Raw genomic sequence first — 21,185 nt, forward strand, 5'->3', positions numbered from 1 at the left:
AAATGAAAAACATCAGGTTTCTTACCGGTGAATTTTTCTTCAGGAGTCTTGGAACCCAATGCTTGATGAGGGCATCGATTTTGTTCATATACGGCAGTGTTTGCAGCTTCAGCCCATAGAAACTTAGGAAGACTTTGATCATGTAGCATGGCCCAGACAGCTTCCATAATTGTGCGGTTCTTCCTTTCTGCCACACCATTTTCAGGAGTATATGGTGTAGTAGTCTCCCTCTTGATGCCAGCCTCTTTACAAAAATCATGGAACCAATTAGATTCATATTCAGTCCCATTGTCAGTTCTTAAGATCTTGATCTTCTTTTCGATTTGATTCTCGATTAGGGCTTTGAAGTGTCGGAACCAAGGGAACACTTCATCCTTCTTTTTCAAGAAGTATATCCAGGTCTTTCGAGAATGGTCATCTGTAAAAGTAAGATAATATGAGTATCCTCCCAGGGAGTTCACAGGCATCATACCTGATATGTCTGAGTGAACTAGTTGTAATATATCGGAGGTCTTGCTTTGACTTGAAGGGAATGGTCCCCTTTTGAGCTTTCCTTCAACACATCCCGGACATACACCTTCTTTCTCTACCTGGAATTCAGGCATCCCTGTTACCATCTATTTTACATCGGGTAGAGCTTTGTAATGAAGGTGGGCAAACCTCTGATGCCAAAGTTCGGACTGAAGCATTGTGTCACAAGACATGACACCTAGCGGACTTCCACCGATCTAATATAAAGAATCAACTCGAAACCCAAGAGTGAAAGCATATTTAACATTATTTTTCCATATGCGTACCTTACCATCGCTGAAGGTTACCTTATAGCCTTTGTCTTCCATTGCCGAGATGGATACCAGGTTCTTTTAGAGATCAGGTACATATAATACATCTTGTAAGTGAATCGTATTACCATGATTCAGTTTAAGAGAAACATTGCCTACACCTTTCACTGGGTATTTCATGTCATCTCCAAGGACAATTTCCAGGTTAGTTTCTTTCTCTACCAGATTATAGAGTACTTCTTTGTAACCAGTGAAGTGTCTTGAGGCACCACTATCAATGAGCCAAATTCCCATTGAGTCCGAAGGAGTGGAGGTAGATAGAGCAACTGGTAGATAATATTCAGCCTGCTTATCGTCAACAGTGTTAGATTCATACCTGGAATTTCTAGCCTTCTTGAATGGTTTCCCTCTTCCTTGATTTCCCGCATTCCTTTTTCCTTTGTTGTTGAATTTTCCATTCCTTCGATTACCATGAGAGGGATTTTGATCATCGTCACGGTGAGACTCCTTTCTATCAGGGCATTCCCTTGCATAGTGACCTGCTTTATTTCAAATGAAACATCGTCCTTTTCTTCCACCCTTAAATCCAACCTTTCTTTTCGATTTAGACCCAGAATTATTTCTTTTCTTAGCATGAGAAGAAAAAGCAGCAGGAGGACCTTTAGGCAAGGGCATTTCCTGCTCTTCTACCCTTGTTTGTGCTTGAATGCATCTAGCCATTAATTCCTCGAAACTAGGAATTACATTATTGTTCAGAAGAGTAGTCCTGAACACATACCATTCAGATGGTAATCCTCCGAGAGTTGTGAGTGTCATTTCTCTGTCAGTAATGGTTTCCCCAATAGATAGGAGATCGTTCTTGATCTCGGTGATTCTTAAGAAGTATGCTTGCATACTTTCATCTTTACCCTCTTGATTTCCCTCAACTTATTTCTAAGAAACAAAACTTGATTTCCATCATTAACTTTAAATAAACTCACCAGTCTGTCGTAGATTTCCTTGGAGGTGTCTAGATCAGAGATGTAGGCCACCAAGCGCTTGTCGATAGAGTCCCGGATGATCTTCTTTGTTTTGACTTCTCCATTTTTCCATTTGTTCCAGGCAGCAACAGATGCATTTGATGAAGGCTCAACAATATTGCCTCTTACATGGTCCAGCACTCCTTGATCTTCAAGGGTTAGATCGATAGACATCTTCCATCCATGATAGTCAACTTTCTCACGGAGCTTGTCTTCGGCAGGAAAGAGTGTTGAGGACCCCATAGTTCTTTTAGGATAGCCTTGCCAATCTTCTCTTCAATGATTGCTCTTGCTCTTGCTCGGGCTTTGTCTTCACCTCAGCTCCGATACCATGTTAAATTATGGTATGTTCTATGCTTATAACAGTTTACCTCTTTTTCTTATTATATTCCACCGATTAGCAATCACATGTACATAAAGTAAAGTGCAGATAGAACATTAAACGATCGACAGAAAACAAGCCAAGACAAGAGACACAAGATGTGGCGGCTAGCCAGGGACAAACCCCACAATGTGTGGGGAAACCCTTTGATCAAATCTTCTTTTATCTTTAATAATTCAGCAGAGGGAAATAATACAATAAATCTTATTCATATCAGCAATAGCAAACCCTAGATCAGTAGCATCAGCATTAGCGGCTTCATTATCAAACTAGGGCAGACCATATCTCACAAACCGATAGTCGGATTGACTTCATTCCACCACCAAAAGTTTTAGCTTCCAGAGGAGGTTCAGATGAACCTATAGCACAGTTCAAATGAGGAGATCTTCTAGGCCACGCAAGTCAATCTTTACTTCTGCAGTTGCAGCTTTAGTTTTAGCAGTTTTCGGCTTCAAACTAGGGCAGTCGATATCTTGCAAACCGTTCGTCGGATTGACTTCATTCCACCACCAAAAGTTGCGGCTTTCAAAGGAGGTTCAGATGAACCTACAATGCAGTTCCAAAGAGGAGATATTCTAGGCCACACAAGTCAATCTTTACTTCTGCAGTTTCAACTTCAAATTCAACAGCTTTCGGCTTCACATGTGTGAGAGAGAGACCCATTTCAGCGCAGTAGAGAAGAGACTCATATCTACGCAGTAGAGAGAGAGAGAGATGTGATGAGATGAGTGAGTCCAAATGAGGAAAAGTCCTCTTATATTTATACAAAACGTTGGTGGGTGAATAGATGCGACTGTTGGGCTTCTGAGCCTACATGAGTTGTAGGTCGGCTTGATAATAATTCCATAATCAAAATAAATTCATATCTCCATGAATACTTATCGGAATTGGATGATCTTTATATCAATCCTACACCTCTCGACGAGAGGAATCTAATAAAAATATTATTAGCCATGAATAAGATGACCCACATGAAGTTTTTCCCTGGTTGCCAATTTTAACAATATATGTTGCACAAGCAACAACTTCAACCCAATAATCATTTGGCAAATGCTTTGCCTTCATCATACTCCTTTCCATTTCCCTAATGTTCCTATTCTTCCTTTCTAACACACCATTTTGTTGAGTTGTATACCTTGTTGTAATTACTTGTGAATTCCATGCTCCCTACAAAAATGAAGGAAATCATTTGAGATGTATTCTCCACCTCTGTTAGTCCTAAGGACTTTGATGTAGTGTCCACTTTGCTTCTCAACAAGAGCCTTATATTGGTGAAAGCGCTCAAACACTTCACTTTTTTGGTTTAGGAGAAAGACCCATGTCTTCCTTGTGTAGTCATCTATGAAGGTCAATACATAATGGTTGCCACCAATTGATGGTGCTTGCATTGGTCCACATAAATCTAAGTGGACAATATCCAAAGGTGCCTTTTTCCTTACTGACTTTCCTGCTGGAAATGTCTCCCTGTGTTGCTTGCCCAAGATACATCCTTCACATAGGTTGTTCGGTTTTTCTATGAGTGGCAAACCCTTCACCATGCCTTTCCTATTCAACAAATTCAAACCTCCAACGTTGAGATGACCAAATCTCAAATGCCATAAACAGTTTTCATCTTTTACCTCCGTTTGAATGTTTACTTGTGTGACAACTGCCTCTTTTCTTCCATTCTCTTTTGATTTCATTGAGAGTTGTGCTTGTGCACCTTCTTTCTTCAAATTTGATTTTAATTTTAGGGGAAACATTCTATTGTTTGTCATCTGAACCTTTGCAATCAGTTATGTACTTGGAGGCCTATCCAAAATTGTGCACACATAATTTTTAAAGAAGACATTGTAGCCCTTTTGCATGAGTTGTCCAACGCTTATGAGGTTATGCTTCAGACTGGGGACAAAGTAAACATCTGAGATGCACTTCTTCTCCCCCTTCTTTGTTAGGATATTAACTCTTCCTTTTCCCATGACAGAGACTTTTCTATCAGTCGCTAATGTCACTTCAGATTTCACACTTTCATCTAGATTGGAAAACATTTCTATGTTTCCTGACATGTGGTCGCTACACCCTGAATCTAGATACCATATATCACTTTGTTTTTCTTGTGCTACATTACAAGCTAAAAACATGCTATCATGGTTCTGACTTTCTTTTGTGAAATTTACACTTGGTTTGTTACTAATGTCATATTGCTTCTTTCTACATTCATTTGCATAATGACCATACTTCTTACAGTAATGACATTGAACTTGAGATTTATCATACCTCTAACCTTGTGCTTAATTTTGGCTTGGGCTTTGACTTGGATTTTGATTGCGACCTCTTCCATTTGAGCTTGAAGGGCTGCTTCTTCAACCTCTGTGTGGGCTTTTTCCTCTTCCTCTAGCATATGATCTTCCTCTGCCTCTACCTTGACCAAATGATTCTTGTGTCTTGAAAGCATGCTCCAATGAGGAGCTTATTGCTCTATTCAGTATATGTTCATGAGAAATCAGTGATGCATTAAGCTCATCCATTGAGAACTGTGAGAGATCCTTTGTCTCTTCTATGGCCACAATAATGGCATCAAACCTTGCTGGCAAACTTCTCAAAACTTTCTCAATTATTCTTCTTTCCTCAAGTGTCTCACCATGAGACTTTATTTGAGTAACTAGTGCACTTACATGTGTAAAAAATGAGTCTACATTCTCAGACTCTTTCATACAAAGTGTTTCAAAGTCTCTTATCAACATTTGCAGCTTTGTTGTCTTGACTTTTGTCATGCCTTGGTAGGCTATCTCGAGGGTGTCCCACGCTTTCTTGGACTTCGTTGCTGCTGCAACCCTTGGGAAAATACTTTCATGAACTGCTTGGAAAATATAGAGTAGGGCTTTTAAATCCTTCTTCCTATTGTCCCTTAACAAATCTCTTTCTGCTTGAGATAAGGCATTGTATGCTACTGCATCTGTTGGTTCTTGAAAACCATTCTCCACCAAATCCCAAATGTCTTGAGAAGAAAACAGGGTCTTCATTGTGACAGCCCAATAATCATAATTTGTTCCATTGAACTGAGGTATCTGAGGATTAGTCAATCTTGTGCTTGATGTTGTCATTTCTGAGTGAAAAAGACTTTCTACCTGCTGGTAAATATGCTAAAAACAATCTGCCCTCAAAACAATTTCAACTATTAGTAAAAGCACTTATTTTTACACTAACAGAGTTCAACCCACTCTGATACCATGTTAGAAAATTTTACGCAGAGAGGCGGAGGGGTGTGACTTTCGCGAAGCTGATTTCGTGCAGCTTGATTTTGTGCAGCTACCTTCATGCAGCTATTAAATAGAGTTTTAAAAAAAAAAACACAGTATTCACTCACAACAAAAAGACACGGTAAAATAGAGTAAGCTTGCAGCAACAATAAAACTTAGTATTAACTTCTAATTTATGAAAAATACATTCATATGAGACTGCAATTCATTCACCAAGTAAAAACAATATTTTAAGAGATTTTCACTTCGCACAGAATAACACACAGTAACTGTTGTTTTCACGCGCCCACCAAAATTTTATACAGCATTTTCTCCTTAGAGAGTCTTGCTCTCTTTCTCTCTTATACTTACAAAAATTACTTTTACCTATTTCTTTATCTCAACATGTAATTTTTTACATTAATGCATGACAGAGAAAATAATTAATATGTTGTTGTTGAGTGTCATCAGAATTGCACAGGTGTTTGTGGAGTGTGGGCTATAGTCGCGGAGTGAATGCTTCCCATATCTATTTACCAAAACACATTAAATTCCTTAAATTCTTTGTTCCGTTTTGGAATGATTCACGTGGTACTTATGTTCTGGATTTAGTCCTTCCATCTTCAAATAGATATGCAACCTGAAAAAATACTTCTGAAAACTATGGATGATGTTAGGTTGTTTAACATGGTGGTTGGGATTAATATCTCCAACATTTTCATGGATACACGACATTCAATTTGCACATCTCCTTGGGTAGGCAACACACCACACTGTATCACCTATCACGCTCAATCACCACAGGTTTATTAACACAAGAAAATGTTGGATCCACATAGAGAAAGAAACATTGTGATTATATAGCTGTATGAACACTCAATGGTGGCTTCTGCTCTGGTCACTCCTTCCAATCATGCCAAATGGAGACACTAAAAGTAATATTAAATTCAACGCTAAAATAATATCAAAACAAACACTCAAGATAACTATGTATAGAGGAAGAATTTAATCCTCATAATTTTCCCATCCTCCTAAGCCCTCCCTAAAGGGAGTCAAGCCCATAGAGGCTCTAATACCAAGCATAAAAACTGAGATATGCACACCAAGGAACAATTCTATTACATATTGTAAATCACATGGATACATTACATATTTACGGTTCTTGTGAGATCCAACCAATTCCAAATATGAATAGGGAGGTTGAGATATTCTCTCAATATCCACCTACAAATCTACAACCAATTCCAAACTGAGCATGGAAGAATTATCTTCCAAATATTAAATAAATACTTTGCAGTTTTGAATTCACAAATTGATTAAAGTTTCTGAATTTATCAGGCACATGTTATAACATTATTCGATAGACTATATTTGTCGCTCATCTAATTTTCCATTAAATGGTTAAATATGAACGCCCCATGGTTTTCAAATTCCCACTCTTGGGTCCTTTTATATAGAATTTATTTATGGAACATAGATTCATTAGATTCAGTGGTAAAATTATTCTCAAAGTGTATACTTAAACTGTTAAATTTGGGAGTTGGTGGTTTTCAAATTCCAAAATTTGGGTCTTTTTATATAATATTTATTTATGAAGCATAAATTAATTGGTTTATGTAGTAAAATCATTATAGTAAAAATGAAACAACCTTAGAAGCAACCTTGGAATTCCTCAATACCACTTTGACATGCCAATTTATTCCCTACTTAAATCACTTGATTAGCCTAATTTTTCTAAATGGAACATAATTAAAACTCATGGTCAAACCCTTGTCCCGACCTCACTTGCAAGACTCTAACATAATCTTCCTAATTTATTTTACTCTCTTCTCTCAATGTGGATTTATTTCCATGGTTACTCCCATCGTTCCATGACCTATGCTATTGTTGTGAAGATGGCCCTCTAACCAATCATCCAATTTTGGAGAGCTAATTTACATACATCACCCAGCTCCATTGGGCTCTAATAGTTGCAGGCTTCTTTGGTATGCAATTTAATAATGACACTCCTGGCCTTACTTTGATGGCGTCAATATTTTCAACCTCCTCCCAAAGGCACAAAATGCACAACTCTTCCTTGTTGGCCTACACAAGGGATCTCGCCAGTCCCTTACGCTCATTCCAATTCCATATTTGAGTTGATTTACAAATTCCCCTTATTCTCTATATGCATAGTTACCTAGACCTTCACTAACACTTATCCTTCATGGATTGCAAGTATTCAAACACTTGAGCCTTATTTCTCCTTGATTTTCATGCTCTATCTCTCAGGAGTTGAACCTTTGCCCTTACTCACAAATTCTCATTTCAACATAACATCGTAATTTTGTAATTAATCTTCAAATATTACTATTAACTTAGAGTATGGATATACAAAGAATATTTATTCGTCATACACACAAATACACAAAACACACATAAAATTTCCTCTATATTAACATGTCAGAACAACGAGGATGTTTATAGCGGGAATAGCCAATCTATACAATATTCAAATTCCCTCGTTCTCCTCCTTAGTTACAGTGTCAAACACTCAAGCTCCTTCACCTGCCTCTTATAGGTGTAAAATCAAATACAAAAATCATACCACCCCCTTATAAGCTTTACTCCTTTATTTTCCCTTGAACAACAACAACCTTATAAATTCTACAAAATACATATATATACATGTACATTTATATGAGACATTTCGTAAACAACCTGAGAGAGTTTTCCTACCAGCAAGCCTATCGAATGGAAATACCTAGCCTATTTTAGAATCCACCATAACAACAAAATTGCAGTTGTCCCATAAGGACAAAGTTGGACTAAACTACCTACAGATGTTCCTACTCTAAGTCCCTAACAACTTGACTATGACTAATCACAATTAGGAAGGCCCAATTAACCTAACTAATCAACCAAACCAACAACCCATAAACCTGGAATTAGGACACTTGTCTCAACATTAATATTTTACAGATATGAGGTAAATACGCTATCCCTCGGAATTTACATGGCCATTTATTGAGTCTAAGGAAAATGAATTCCTAGGGGTTGATGCTCCTGCATCATACTCCCCAGGTGGAAAAAAAGACATGACCTCTTGGTCATATGTCTTGAATTTTTGAAGCCTCCTGAAGCCCAAATGAAATTTTATTGTTGTCCACATGCGTGATTTTATCTCTGCCACAACATTATATGATCCCATGTTGTTCTGAAATACAAAACTTGAAGGTTTCATAAAAAATTTGCAAGCAAGTTTATGTCTTGTGGGCAATGGATCAATTTGCAAAAGCACATAAACTTAGTGCTTTTAGTTAAATTTGCATAAATAAAACGAATACAAATAAACCATGAACAACATCACATAAACAACAATTTAATGACAAAATTCACCCCTCCTGGGCTATGTCTCCAGGTCTAGCTTCCAATTTTGGGCCTTCAAATTATATGCTCAAATACGAAGTTACATCAGTTTACATAGCTCCAATTGCAAAAAAGACACTACCTTTGTGTCCAGAATGCTTAAAGGCCCTTATCTAGGCTCTTCTTGAGCTCAAAAAGGTTAAAAACATGAGAAAGATATGCTTCATGGAACCAAACTCTGCTATATGTCCTGCAATTCTGCAAAATTGGCTAACTATTTGATGTATGCTGTCTCTCCTCCAACCGTTGAGCGACAAATTTTCTTGGCACTAGAAGAATGCTTGCCAAAATAGGCCAAAAATGTCGCCTCTTTAATTCTGCCAGTAACCCCTATAAGCGCCAAATCATGGTCACGTGGAGCATTATGTTTCTAGGGGTCTAGGCTAACCACCCACCCCTCTCACTCCTCTCCCTTCGTCTCGATATTTGGTCACATAATGGCCATGGGACCAGGGGCTGACATGGGCCAAATTCCATGTGGTCCACCCCATCTGCCACGCCATATGCTCACATGTTGTCGACGAAATCGGGGATTGGAACGAAGTGCCTCGCCCCTCCTGCCACCATTCAAACCATTATGACTTAAATAAATGCAGCCCATTATATATATTAAAAACATATACGTGGTTTGTTGGTAATGTGGTTGGTCATTGTTCACTAGGTCACGGGTTTAACTCCGGCAGGGTCGGCCAATTTACATAACTTTTGGTCTCTGTTGGAGTGTCACGTGTTGCCCTAGGATTAGGCTACATGTCACTCCATGATTTACTCTTACTATAACCCTTCAACCAATGAAAATGCGCCAACTAGTGTTGTACAGTACTGCCATGTGGCGGCATGGGATTGGCTTGTATCATCAATTATTCTTTCCCAATCAGCTGTTGACATCAACGTATGTCCTTCCCAGTTAGAAACCTAGTCAACCCTGGTTTTTTACTTTTTCGGTATTTGGAAAAAACTTCAAAACACAATATCTTGAGCATACAGTGTCATTTTGAGGCAATTCAAGCAACATTTGAATCAGAATAATGAACACTGCGATTTGGCACTAGTTTCGAGCAATTTTGAGCACATTTAATTTTGAGCATATTTTCGATCCCCTAGATCACATGTCTACCTTTGGCTATATGAATTCTTCTTACTCCAATGTTATGAGTTAACCATTTTCCTCTTATTATGGTTAATCCATCTCCATTTGGGAATCTTTATCTTTAACTTTTCACTTCTCAAGTTTTCTAACTATTGACTGCTAGTTTTTTGAATTGGGCAGTTTTCCAGCTCAGAAGGTAACTTATAGGAAGGTTCCCTTAAGGGTTTAAAGCATTTGAAATCATGCTCCATACATTCTATATATTCTCTTCCTTGTGCCTTTGTAATTCTTATCATATGTTGCCTCCATCTTGGGTGACCTTGTGTATCAATTTCCAGTTTCTTGACTTGTTGATTTGCATAAGTTATAATACATAACTCCTCAACTACTTCCATTTCCCATATGTCCATTGGGTTTAGTGGAACTCTTCCATATTCAAAGAAAATCGTCTCCTTTCTTGGTGTGTAAGCATGAAACTAGTGCTTTACATGTTTTCCTATCACCATAAGAATATGTAATCGAGTCTTTGAACTTTGCCAACTACTTATTGCATTTAGGCTATCTTCAATTACATTTCCAAATTCTCTCCCTTCCCAAGCAATCCTTAGGTCTTTACTTCTTCTTGGTATTGATGACAAAATTTGTTTGCATACAGTAGCTTTATATTCTATCATGTAGCCCTCCTTTTTCTTGACAATGATTTGTGCAAGGGTTACAAGAATTTTTTCCCACCCACCTTCATTAATCTCTAAGGTATATCCATGCCCAATATTTTGTTTGCTTTATGGCAGGTTGTTCATTGCCATTTTCAAAATTCCCAATTTTGGTTACACTTTAACACACAACAAACATATTACATAAATCAACTTCTTCCAAATATCCCTTGGGTTCATTCTTAATTACCAATATATCTCGTTCTTCTCTTAGGCTATCCTTGGAAACTGCATAATTTTCAGTCCCATCATGCAAATGGGCTCCTCCTTGAGATATTTTCTCATCTCCTGCAACCGGATGAATGAAAATCTTGTCATTGTTCCAAAAAAAAACTACTTTCTCTGCATAACCATTCTTGTTGCTACTTGAGACTATGCTTCAATCTACTCTTCTTTGAGGTACTTCTATGTACCATGGATCATAACTATCTTTATAATCCAATATTATTCTTTTCCTAATTTCATGAGACAAGTATGTCTCCTTCATAATGACAAGTTCTTAGTTGTCTCCTCATTCTTGGCTTCTTTTAGCCTCCCTTTAATTAGCCAAAATGTATTGTGATTAGTTATTCTTATCAGCTCCTCCTCTATGATCTTCACATTGATCCAATCCACAAATCTACAAAACATGTGGTTTCCTTTGTTTACCAATTTCCATAGGTCTTCAATCCATGAAAAAAATCTCTTCCTAAATGATCCAACAAAAATTCAGTAAGATAAGGCACAACCAATCAATTATACCTCTAAGTTTATTCTTCTTGTCCTCCTTCAAGACCTTCTTCCACACTATATTCATGAGATAGATTTGCATCCCTTTCCTCTATGGTAGTTCCTTAAGGCCTTCCATCTTCCGTATTCTCTACCTTTTGATGTTCTTCATCATCATAATTAAGATCTCTTTGAGTTTATGCTTCCTCCATAATATTTGGCACTTTTTCAACTTCATTGTATTTGGAACTTGCAATATAGACTCACACAAACAATTAGATAGAAATAAATTAATTTCCTCTTCCTCATCTAATGTTATTGGCATACTTTATTTGTGTTGAGCTAAGCACACCATCATTTCATCACCATCATCATCCTCTCCTAGGATTGATCTTTTCACTAGTTCAAAAAAAGTGAACAACCTTTCCTTCACACTCAATCCTGCTGAGTTCATTCTCCTCCAATGAAGCATTTCCGCTATGCTTTAGCCTCCTTTGCAACAAAGGTCATTTTACCTTCTTCCTCCTTAGCACCCAACCTTCTTTGTAGTCTTCTTCCCTCTCTTCTAGTAGTTGTAACATTATCCTAACTCTTTCCTTTAAATCAATCATTTCAATGCCAAATTCCTCTCAACTCGTTCTTCTTCCCATGCCATTTACTTTGGAATCCTTTTCCTTTTTCTTATTGTGGCTTGCTCGTGGACCTTCATCTTGACCAAAAATAATCATTTTTTAATCCCTATACATGAGCTTCTCCTTGATCATTGTGAGATACAACCTAGCCATTTAACAAGACTCACCTCACCTTGGCTATTGGTGTTTCTATGGTTCCATCCTTTGGAACCTCTTGAGCACTCCTTACTCCTCTCTAGTTTTGCACCCTACTCACCTTCTGGGAAATCCTCTTGTTCTCTTCTCCTCAAGGAATTCCTTGTCCTCCTCTCCTTTCCAACCTTAATTGGAATATCACTTTCTTTCTACTGTAAGTCATTTTCCACAATCCTCTGCCTTTAGTTGCTATCTGCTACAACTCCTATGACTAACTACTTGTTAAGGTCCTTCTACTTCTAAGATCTATATACCTCAAATTTCTTCACTTGGTTGGGATTTCTTCCTTTTGTTCCAACTCTCTCCCTTGTTGGAATCTCTTCCTCTGTCCTTTGTTCTGAGATTTGTTCCTCAAGGCTAAACACACTTCTTTTCTATTATACCATCAACTATGTTCTTTTATAATTCAAGACTTCCTTGGTCTCCTCCACAAGTAGCTTTCTATGCTCTTTCTTCTTTATCTTTTGTCTTCTTCCTATTTATACCTTTGTTTTCCAAACTCTTCTGGTTTCTTCCTTTGTGTTCTAGTTCTCCCTACCATTGATTCTTATAAACGACTTTTAAAAAATTATGCAAGTTATTGCGTGTTTGTCTTCTCATCTCTAGCTCCATCTTCATCACCCGTATGATTTGATTCATCTTGAACCTTCACTGGATTTAAAGAAGATAAAGGAGGAAAGCCTATGTTTCTCTCTATGTGGAATGTTTTGCTAGTTTGTATCATCAAAACAAAAGAGAAAGAATACATATAATTTATCTTATCATGATAAAAGGAAGGGGCAATTTTACATTATCACTTAGGTTCTCATCCACAAGTTCATGATATTCCTCACTCATTTCCCAAAACCTTGGAAAACACTATTCACCCCCTTTTTCATTCTCATATCACAAAGATTCTATGCATGCTCACAACCAAGACAAGCTTAATGCACTGGTCCACAAGTTGCAAGACCCACAACCATAACAAAAGCACTTAATTTTAAGTTATAATTGATAAAAATGCAATGTTGTATATTAAATGAAATGAAACCCATTGGTCAGATCTACGAAAGAGAGTCTAAACGAGGAGATTCTGGCTCTGCAGAACGCTCTACATTTCTCATGTACATTACACAATATATAGTAATTACATATTTAGGGAAGTTAGACCATAACCTAAAAAATAGAAACTAATTCCTATCCTGAGGTCTTGTGAACCAACTCACTATTCTAACATATTCTCCATTTTCTCTAACACTCCCCCTTAATGGAGAAGAGGTTCAAAAATATGCCTAACATCTCCCTAAACTTTTCAAACTTGATTTTTCCAAGAGGCTTAGTGAAAATGTATACAACATTATCACATGTACTACAATATACGAAATGGATTTATTTTGATTGCACTTTCTCCCTAAAGAAGTGGAATTGTGTATCAATATGTTTAGTGTTTTTGTGGAACACCGGATTATTAGCAAGTTTGATTAAACTCTGGTTGTTGTTGCATCTATATGTTCTTCCCTGAAATCCTGGAGAAGTCTCCGCAACCAAAATGCCTCACACATTACTGCACACATGGCTTGATACTCTACTTCTGCTGAGGACAAGGAGATTGTGTTCTTCTCCTCGTTGCTCCATGTGATCACCCCGGATAAAATGTTGAATGCATAACCTGTTATGGATCTGTGATCATCTACATTTCCATCCCAATCTAAATCTGCAAATCCTGTCAATCTAACATCAGAAAAGTCATTGTAAATAATATTGTAATCTACAATACCTTGTAGATACCTCAAACCACATTTCACTACATTCCAATGGCTTTCAAGTGGCTTGGACATATATTGGCTTAGCACACTGACTGCATAAGCCAAATCTGGTCTAGTGGTGGTTAGGTAGACTAGACTCCCAACCAACTGTCTATAAAGTGTCGCATCTACCTCCTTTGATCCATCTTCACTCTACAGATTGTTGTTCTGTTGTAATGGTACTACTACAGGCTTACGCCAATCCATCCTAAATCTCCTTAACATGCCTTTTACATACTTCCCTTAGGACAAAAATGTTTTTCCTGAATCTCTCCAGATTTCAAGACCCAAACAATATCTTAATTCACCAAGGTGTTTCATTTTGATTACATGTGACATCTGTTGCTTGATTTCTTTGATCAGATATGTAGCATCACCTGTAATGATCAAATCATCTACATACAAAGAAATCATCACTATGCGCCCCCCTTCATCTTGCATGGTGTAAAGGTTAGGGTCATTTTTGCTTCTGTTGTAGCCAAATTGTAGAAAAAATGAATCAATCTTTTCATACCAAGACCTGGGTGCTTGCTTTAGTCCATAAAGTGCTTTCTTCAATCTACAGACTGGATGTTCTTTCCATTTCTGGAAAAACCCTTCAGGTTGCTCTAAATAAGCCTCCTCTTTTAGTTCTCCATTTAAAAATGCAGACTTTACATCTAGTTGGTGTATCATCCAATGTTTCTTAGTAGCTAAAGAAATTAACATTCTGATAGTGTTTAGTTTAGCTACAGGGGTGAAGGTTTCTTCATAGTCTATACCTTCTTTTTGTGAATACCCCTTTGCTACCAATCTAGCTTTTAATTTTTCTATGGTTCCATCTGCATTAATCTTCAGTTTGTATAACCATTTACAACCTATGGTTTGTTTTCCTTTAGGAAGTTCAACTAGTTCCCAAGTGTTGTTCCTGATTATTGATTCATATTCCTGTTCCATGGCTGTTTTCCATTATCTACATTCATTTGCTTCTTTATAACTATAAGGTTCAACCACATTCATCATACTAGTTATAAAAGCATTTTCCCTATATCTTGCAGGAAATTGAGCTTTCCTACCTAATCTCCTGAGAGGTGCAGTAGCTTCAAACCTTGTTTGTTCATTATTTTCTCCCTATTGTTGTTGCTGTTGTTGTTGTTGTTGCTGTTGCTGTTCATCTTCTGCTTTTGTCTGTTGCTGATCCTGATTGTTTGTTTCTTCTTCTTCCACCAAGTATGGAATATCCCATTCCTCATTGTACTTATCAGATTCTTCATGATCCTGCTTATGGAATATGACATCTCCACTGATAGCAATCTTGTGAGTAGAGGGATTAAATAATCTATAAGCTTTATATTGTGAACAATACCCTATAAAAGTACATCTGATGGCTTTCGAATCTATTTTTCTTCTATCTTCCTTTGGAATATGGGAAAATGATTTAGATCCAAATACTCTTAAGTGTTTTACTACAGGCTTAAATCCATATAATGCTTCATAAGGAGTTTTAAACTCAAGACTCTTTGTAGGACTCCTATTTTTCAAATAAACTGCAGTATTCACTGCTTCAGCCCAAAAACCATTCGAAAGATTCTTACCTTTCAACATACTCCTAGCACATTCCACCAATGTTATGTTCTTTCTTTCAGTTACTCCATTTTGTTGTGGAATATGGAGTACTATGAACTGCTGCAATATTCCATGGTCTTTATAATACCTGATAAGCTCATCTTTCCTGTATTCTCCCCCTTGATTGGACCGGATAATTTTATCTATTTCCTTGTTTGCCTTTGAATCATGTTTTTGAACTACTTAAAGTATTCAAATGTGTGACTCTTCTTACTCAAGAAATATACCCAAGAAAACTTTGTGCAGTCATCAATAAACAGTAAAAAATATAGTGCACCTCCTAATGATTATGGTTGCATGGATCCACACAGGTTTGTATGCACTAATTCAAGTATATCTTTATGCTTCTTTTCTACTCGAACATTCTTCTCTATGCATTTTTCCTAATGTACATGCATCACAATCATTATGTACTTGCTTTAACATAGGAATATCTCTTACCATTTCCTTCTTCTATAGTAACAGCAAATCATTGTAATTGATATGACCAAATCTATGATGCCATAGCTCTTCTGTAGTCAAACTCGTAGCTGTCAAGGCTTGAACTTTTGCAGGTCTTACATCCAACTTGTACAAACCTCCTATTCAGATTCCTGTAGAAATTGTCTTCATGCCATCTAGCAGATATTTAACATAATAGTTAGATTTTAAAAATTCAACGTTAAGATCTTAATCTATGATCATAGATATAGAAATCAAGTTCTTTGTTACACCAGACACATACATGACATTATGAATTTGTTTTACATTACCATTGGGTAGAATGACAGAAATTTTCCCACATCCTTTGATTTGATGATTTCTATCATCACCTAGGTAGATTTGTGCTCCGTCGTTGACTTCTTTAAAATCTTCAAACCATTGCTTGTTCCCTGTCATATGTGTTGATGCTCCCGAATCTACATACCAGATGTATGCATCAACATTCTCATCACAATCTGCCACGAATAATCTGAAATTTTGCACATGATTTTCATTCGCGAGATGACCTGCATGTCGTTTCTGCTTCTGTTGTTCTTCATGATATTTCTTATTCCTTCACTCTCTAGCTATATGACCTAATTTTCCGCAGTAAAAACACTTAATTATAGATCTATTTCTATTTGGATTCATACCTTGGGTCAGATTTGGTCTTCTCTGTGAGCTTCCTCCATTTTGTTGTTGCAGATTTCCTTTTTCTTTGTAGAAGTTCTTTTTTGCCATCAATGCAAGATTGGCACTCTGGAGCTTCAGAGTTGATCTTCTTTCTTCTTCTTGCATCATTATTCCTGTCAGTTCTTCAAACTTCAGGATTTTCTCTCTCGCATTTATCCCAATGATGAACATTTGGTAGTCACCAGTCACACCATTCATGGTAATTGTTACAATATCTGCATCGTCAACTGTATGACCAATGTCTATCAATTTGTTCTTCAGATCTTTGATCCTTGCTATGAAGGCAACAACTATTTCATTCTCCTCCATCTTCAGGGATAAGATCTTTCTCTTCAGAAATAGAAGACGATTTGTATTCCTAATCTCATGCAGATCCTTCAAAATTCCCCAAATTTCACTTGTTGATTTACATTCTCTGATATGTGGTATGATGTTGTATTTCACTGACATCTTCAACAACATCCTTGCTTTACCCTCATGCTTCTCCCAATCTGGATTGTTGCGGATCCAACTGTTGGCTTCTGTTCATCCCCATTTGCAATCGTCCAAGCACTCTGCACTTCTAGCAGAGTCTGCATCTTATATTTCCAATTTGCATAATTGCAACCATCGAGCTTGTTATGATCATTCAAGCATGCTTCAAACATATTATTATTCATCTTGGCGACTTAGACAAAAAAAATTCGACGGTAAAAGAAGATGTTAGATTTACCCCATATCTGTGACAAAGACAGATCACTAATCTTCAATGTTGTTTGATCTCACAACACACCCGCAGATCACCATGGCTTCCTTCACAGCCTCCAAACAACCTTCTATTGTCAGCCTCTGCAGCCTTCTTCAGGATGCAGCCTTCTCTCAGAGCCTTTTTGTTGTTTACACGATCGTCGTAGATGTACATCACTTATCTGAGACGTTGTCACAGATGTACACCACTTATCTGCAACGTTGTCGCAGCTATACACCCAATATTCGAGACGGTGATGTTAAGTATGATTTCGTAATAGTCGCGTTTATTCTCCTATAACCTACGACGATTTTGCAATAGTCGCACCCTCCTCTCAACATTCAGGTTCCTCAGCCGTGATGCTATGATACCATGATAAAAATGCAATGTTGTATATTAAATGAAATGAAACTCACCGGCTAGCTCTACGAATGAGAGTCTGAACCAGAAGAGTATAGTAATCACATATTTAGGAAAGTTAGAACCATAAACTAAAAAATAGAAACTAATTCCTATCCTGAGGTCTTGTGAACCAAATCACTATTCTAAGATATTCTCCATTATCTCTAACAATAATGATATCTCGAACTCTATATATACAATATATGATCCCTCCCCACCTTTCATGTAGAATAAATTATATAAATGGCTTGTTTATTTTTTAAAATAAATTACAACTACTTTTCATGTAGGAGATAAATTATATAAATGGCTCTTTTATTTTTTAAAATAAATTATAACTATTTACACTCATAAAATCCACAAGTTCATATATGTATACAAGCTCCAAAGTCGAAGTCTCATATATGTATATATGTATACAAGCTCCAAAGTCGAAGGCTCATACACTCCACCAAAAGTGGATCCACATCGTCAAACTATAAAGGCATGGAAAATTGCTTATATATGATGCATTGCAACCTCCCTATCAAGGCATGGAAAATTGTTTATATATGATGCATTGCAACTTCCCATATATTTCATGGGGGATAATTGTCCTCAAATGTTTTTGTATTGAAAAGGACATACAAGTATGCATTATCTTTGGTTGTTTGTACTAATATTTACGCTGTAAGGCGTTCCCTCTCCCCTCCCATGTCACTTGGAAAAATATGCACCATAAGATCAATGGTTAGATGATTCAAACATTTTCCGCCGTTGGATCCACTGATTAAATTTCAAATTGATTCCTTGGTTTAATAAGTTAACCGTGTGTTCAACCCTTCATCCGTAACGGTTTTTGTTAATCTATAACGACCTGCATCTCATGCTATCAATTTTTCATCTAAACGAATTGCCTCGTATTTACTCGTCCATCATACCTGCAGCGCTTGCTCTGGACTCTCTCTGCCTGCGCTCGACACACTCCAGTGGAAAGATGTAATTTTTTACAGGGAAGCTCATTACTGGTTTCTGCTGCAAAATAGATCTGCATGAGTTTGACTTAACCTGTCTTTTCACCACATGATCTTCTGCGCTTGTAAATTTATGCGAGTCTTTGATATCCGATGAAACTGAATCCGAATGGTTCAGTGAGGTCGAATTTATGCTCTTTCTTACATCCGAACATCCATGGCGACCAGGGTAGGGTTGGCTGAGAAAGAAATATTTAGAATGTTGTGGCCAGTCTCCACTTCTGGCTCAAATTCTTGAGCAAGTACAGGTAATTCGTGAAGGTGTGACACTTCATCGAAGTTATCATTATTCAAACATTTATTGTTTTCTTCTTCTATGAGAGTAATAAATTTGGATGCCTAAATCGAATACTTGTTAGAGGAAAAGACAGACTACCTTATTATTATTTTTCAAGAATTAAAATCTTGATCGGCACGAGAATACAAAGTGTTTTTTTCTTTCTGAAATTTAAGGTGCTGTGTAGATCTTCTGTGGATCCCCATCCTCTTGTGTCAATGGTTGTGTCAAGGCTTCTATCTAAATGATATTTACTTGTCGCTCGTTTTGTCGATGTTATTAAAGGTTTCATTTAGATTTTCAAAGTTTATCTGATATTTTTGTTTTAAAACTTGTGGTTTATTATCAAAACTGCCTTCATTTAATTCGACTATGAATTTTCTAAAATAATGTTGAAAATACAGTTTAAGTTGAAAAACGAGATAACATAGTTTGGATTCTTGAAAAGTGATGGCATATTTTGGTTCTAGAACCTATGTATAAAACTTGAAAGCCTGTAGGTTTTCGTCCTTGTATTTTAAATCCTTTGAAATTTTTATTTATGCAAGGACTTTTCAAGTGAAAAAAAAATACGCTGTAGGTTTTCCTTCCCTTTAATTTGAATTCTAAGTCTATGTTGAGTTTTAACCAGCTTTACCAAACATTAATCATTTAAAACTTACATTTGGGCTCAAACAACTCTATTGAATCTGTTATATAACATATACAAAGTAAAATTATAGATATAACGTTATAGAAATAATCAATGCCCAACTTAGAAGATACAACTTTACGGAAATAATGAATGCCCAATTTCGAAGAATATGATGTTTAATTTCCAAATGTAGTATTAAAATAAGAATGTTTACGGTCATTTTTCATGTAAATATGTTTCCAATTTGTTATGTAACTTGCTATTTTCTATGTTGAAATAAAACCTTTCTATTATATAAATTTTAAATACCAACTTTAGTTCATAAATTCTCAAAATATAGGTTGTGCTTCCCTTGTAAATATAAAAAGTAAACTGCATTCTAATACTTGCACGTCGTTAAGGTTGTCTTGAGTAAGAAAAGAAAGAAGCATAGTGCATTCTAATACTTAATTTGCATGTCCTTAAGGTCGTCTAGAATAAGAAAATCGGTTTTGAGGTCTATATTGGACAAACTCCTCATTAGAGTTTCCATGAATCAATGGTTACAAGGTTGTTAGGTATGAATATTTTTGAGGTAATAAATTTTAAGATATTTTTAAATCTAGAAAGATAACTATAATATGTTATTGATAGTGTAAAAAAAATAAACTAAAATAAAATATTTATATTAATTTTATAAAAACATACAATTTATTTAAAAAGTTTGACTATTTTGAAATTTTATGAGTTTATTATAAGTTTTTGAAATTTTGTAAATTTATTATTTAAAATAAAATTAAAAAGGATAAGAGAGATAAAAGAGGGTTTAATTTCTTAGGTTTAAGATGGAATGACTCAGAGCATCGCGAAGAACCTTTCGGTCTCTATAGTTATTTATCTTACAACTTGGTTTTCATGCCAAGAGTACATAGGTAAATGTGATATTAAGCCATGCACAAGGGAGAATAAGATATTAAGTTTCATTAAAAACCCGATGCAAAGAGTACATAGGTAAATGTGATATTAATCCATGCACAAGGGAGAATAAGATACTAATTTTGATTGAAAACCCCAAAATTAGAATTTTTCAGGAATATTTTACATTGTTGTTATTCTCAAATCAATATATAACTTGTCAATATATTGTTAGAAATACCAGCCATAAATTATTTTGAAACTTGTAAGGCTATAAAATGTTTATAAACATATAATGCCACACAATCTATAGAAATCCAGATAATTATTTTGTTGAGTAAGCCACAACTTCTTTAGTCTTTACAGAGTATCATGTTCAACAAGGTTCAAACTGAATGGCCACAAAAAACCACCAAACTAATCATATAACCACGTTGAATTTAGGCATCCTCAACCCTATAGGGTTGGTTGGAACAAAAAAAGTCAGTGAGAATCGTAATAGTTGGAACAAAACAATATTCTCGCATACAAAAAGGCACAAACATCC

The sequence above is a fragment of the Pinus tabuliformis genome, chromosome 1_2 (genome assembly GCF_031772625.1).
Source record: "Pinus tabuliformis cultivar Carrire ecotype Pingquan chromosome 1_2, CPIR1, whole genome shotgun sequence".
In the NCBI taxonomy this organism is placed as follows: Eukaryota; Viridiplantae; Streptophyta; class Pinopsida; order Pinales; family Pinaceae; genus Pinus; species Pinus tabuliformis.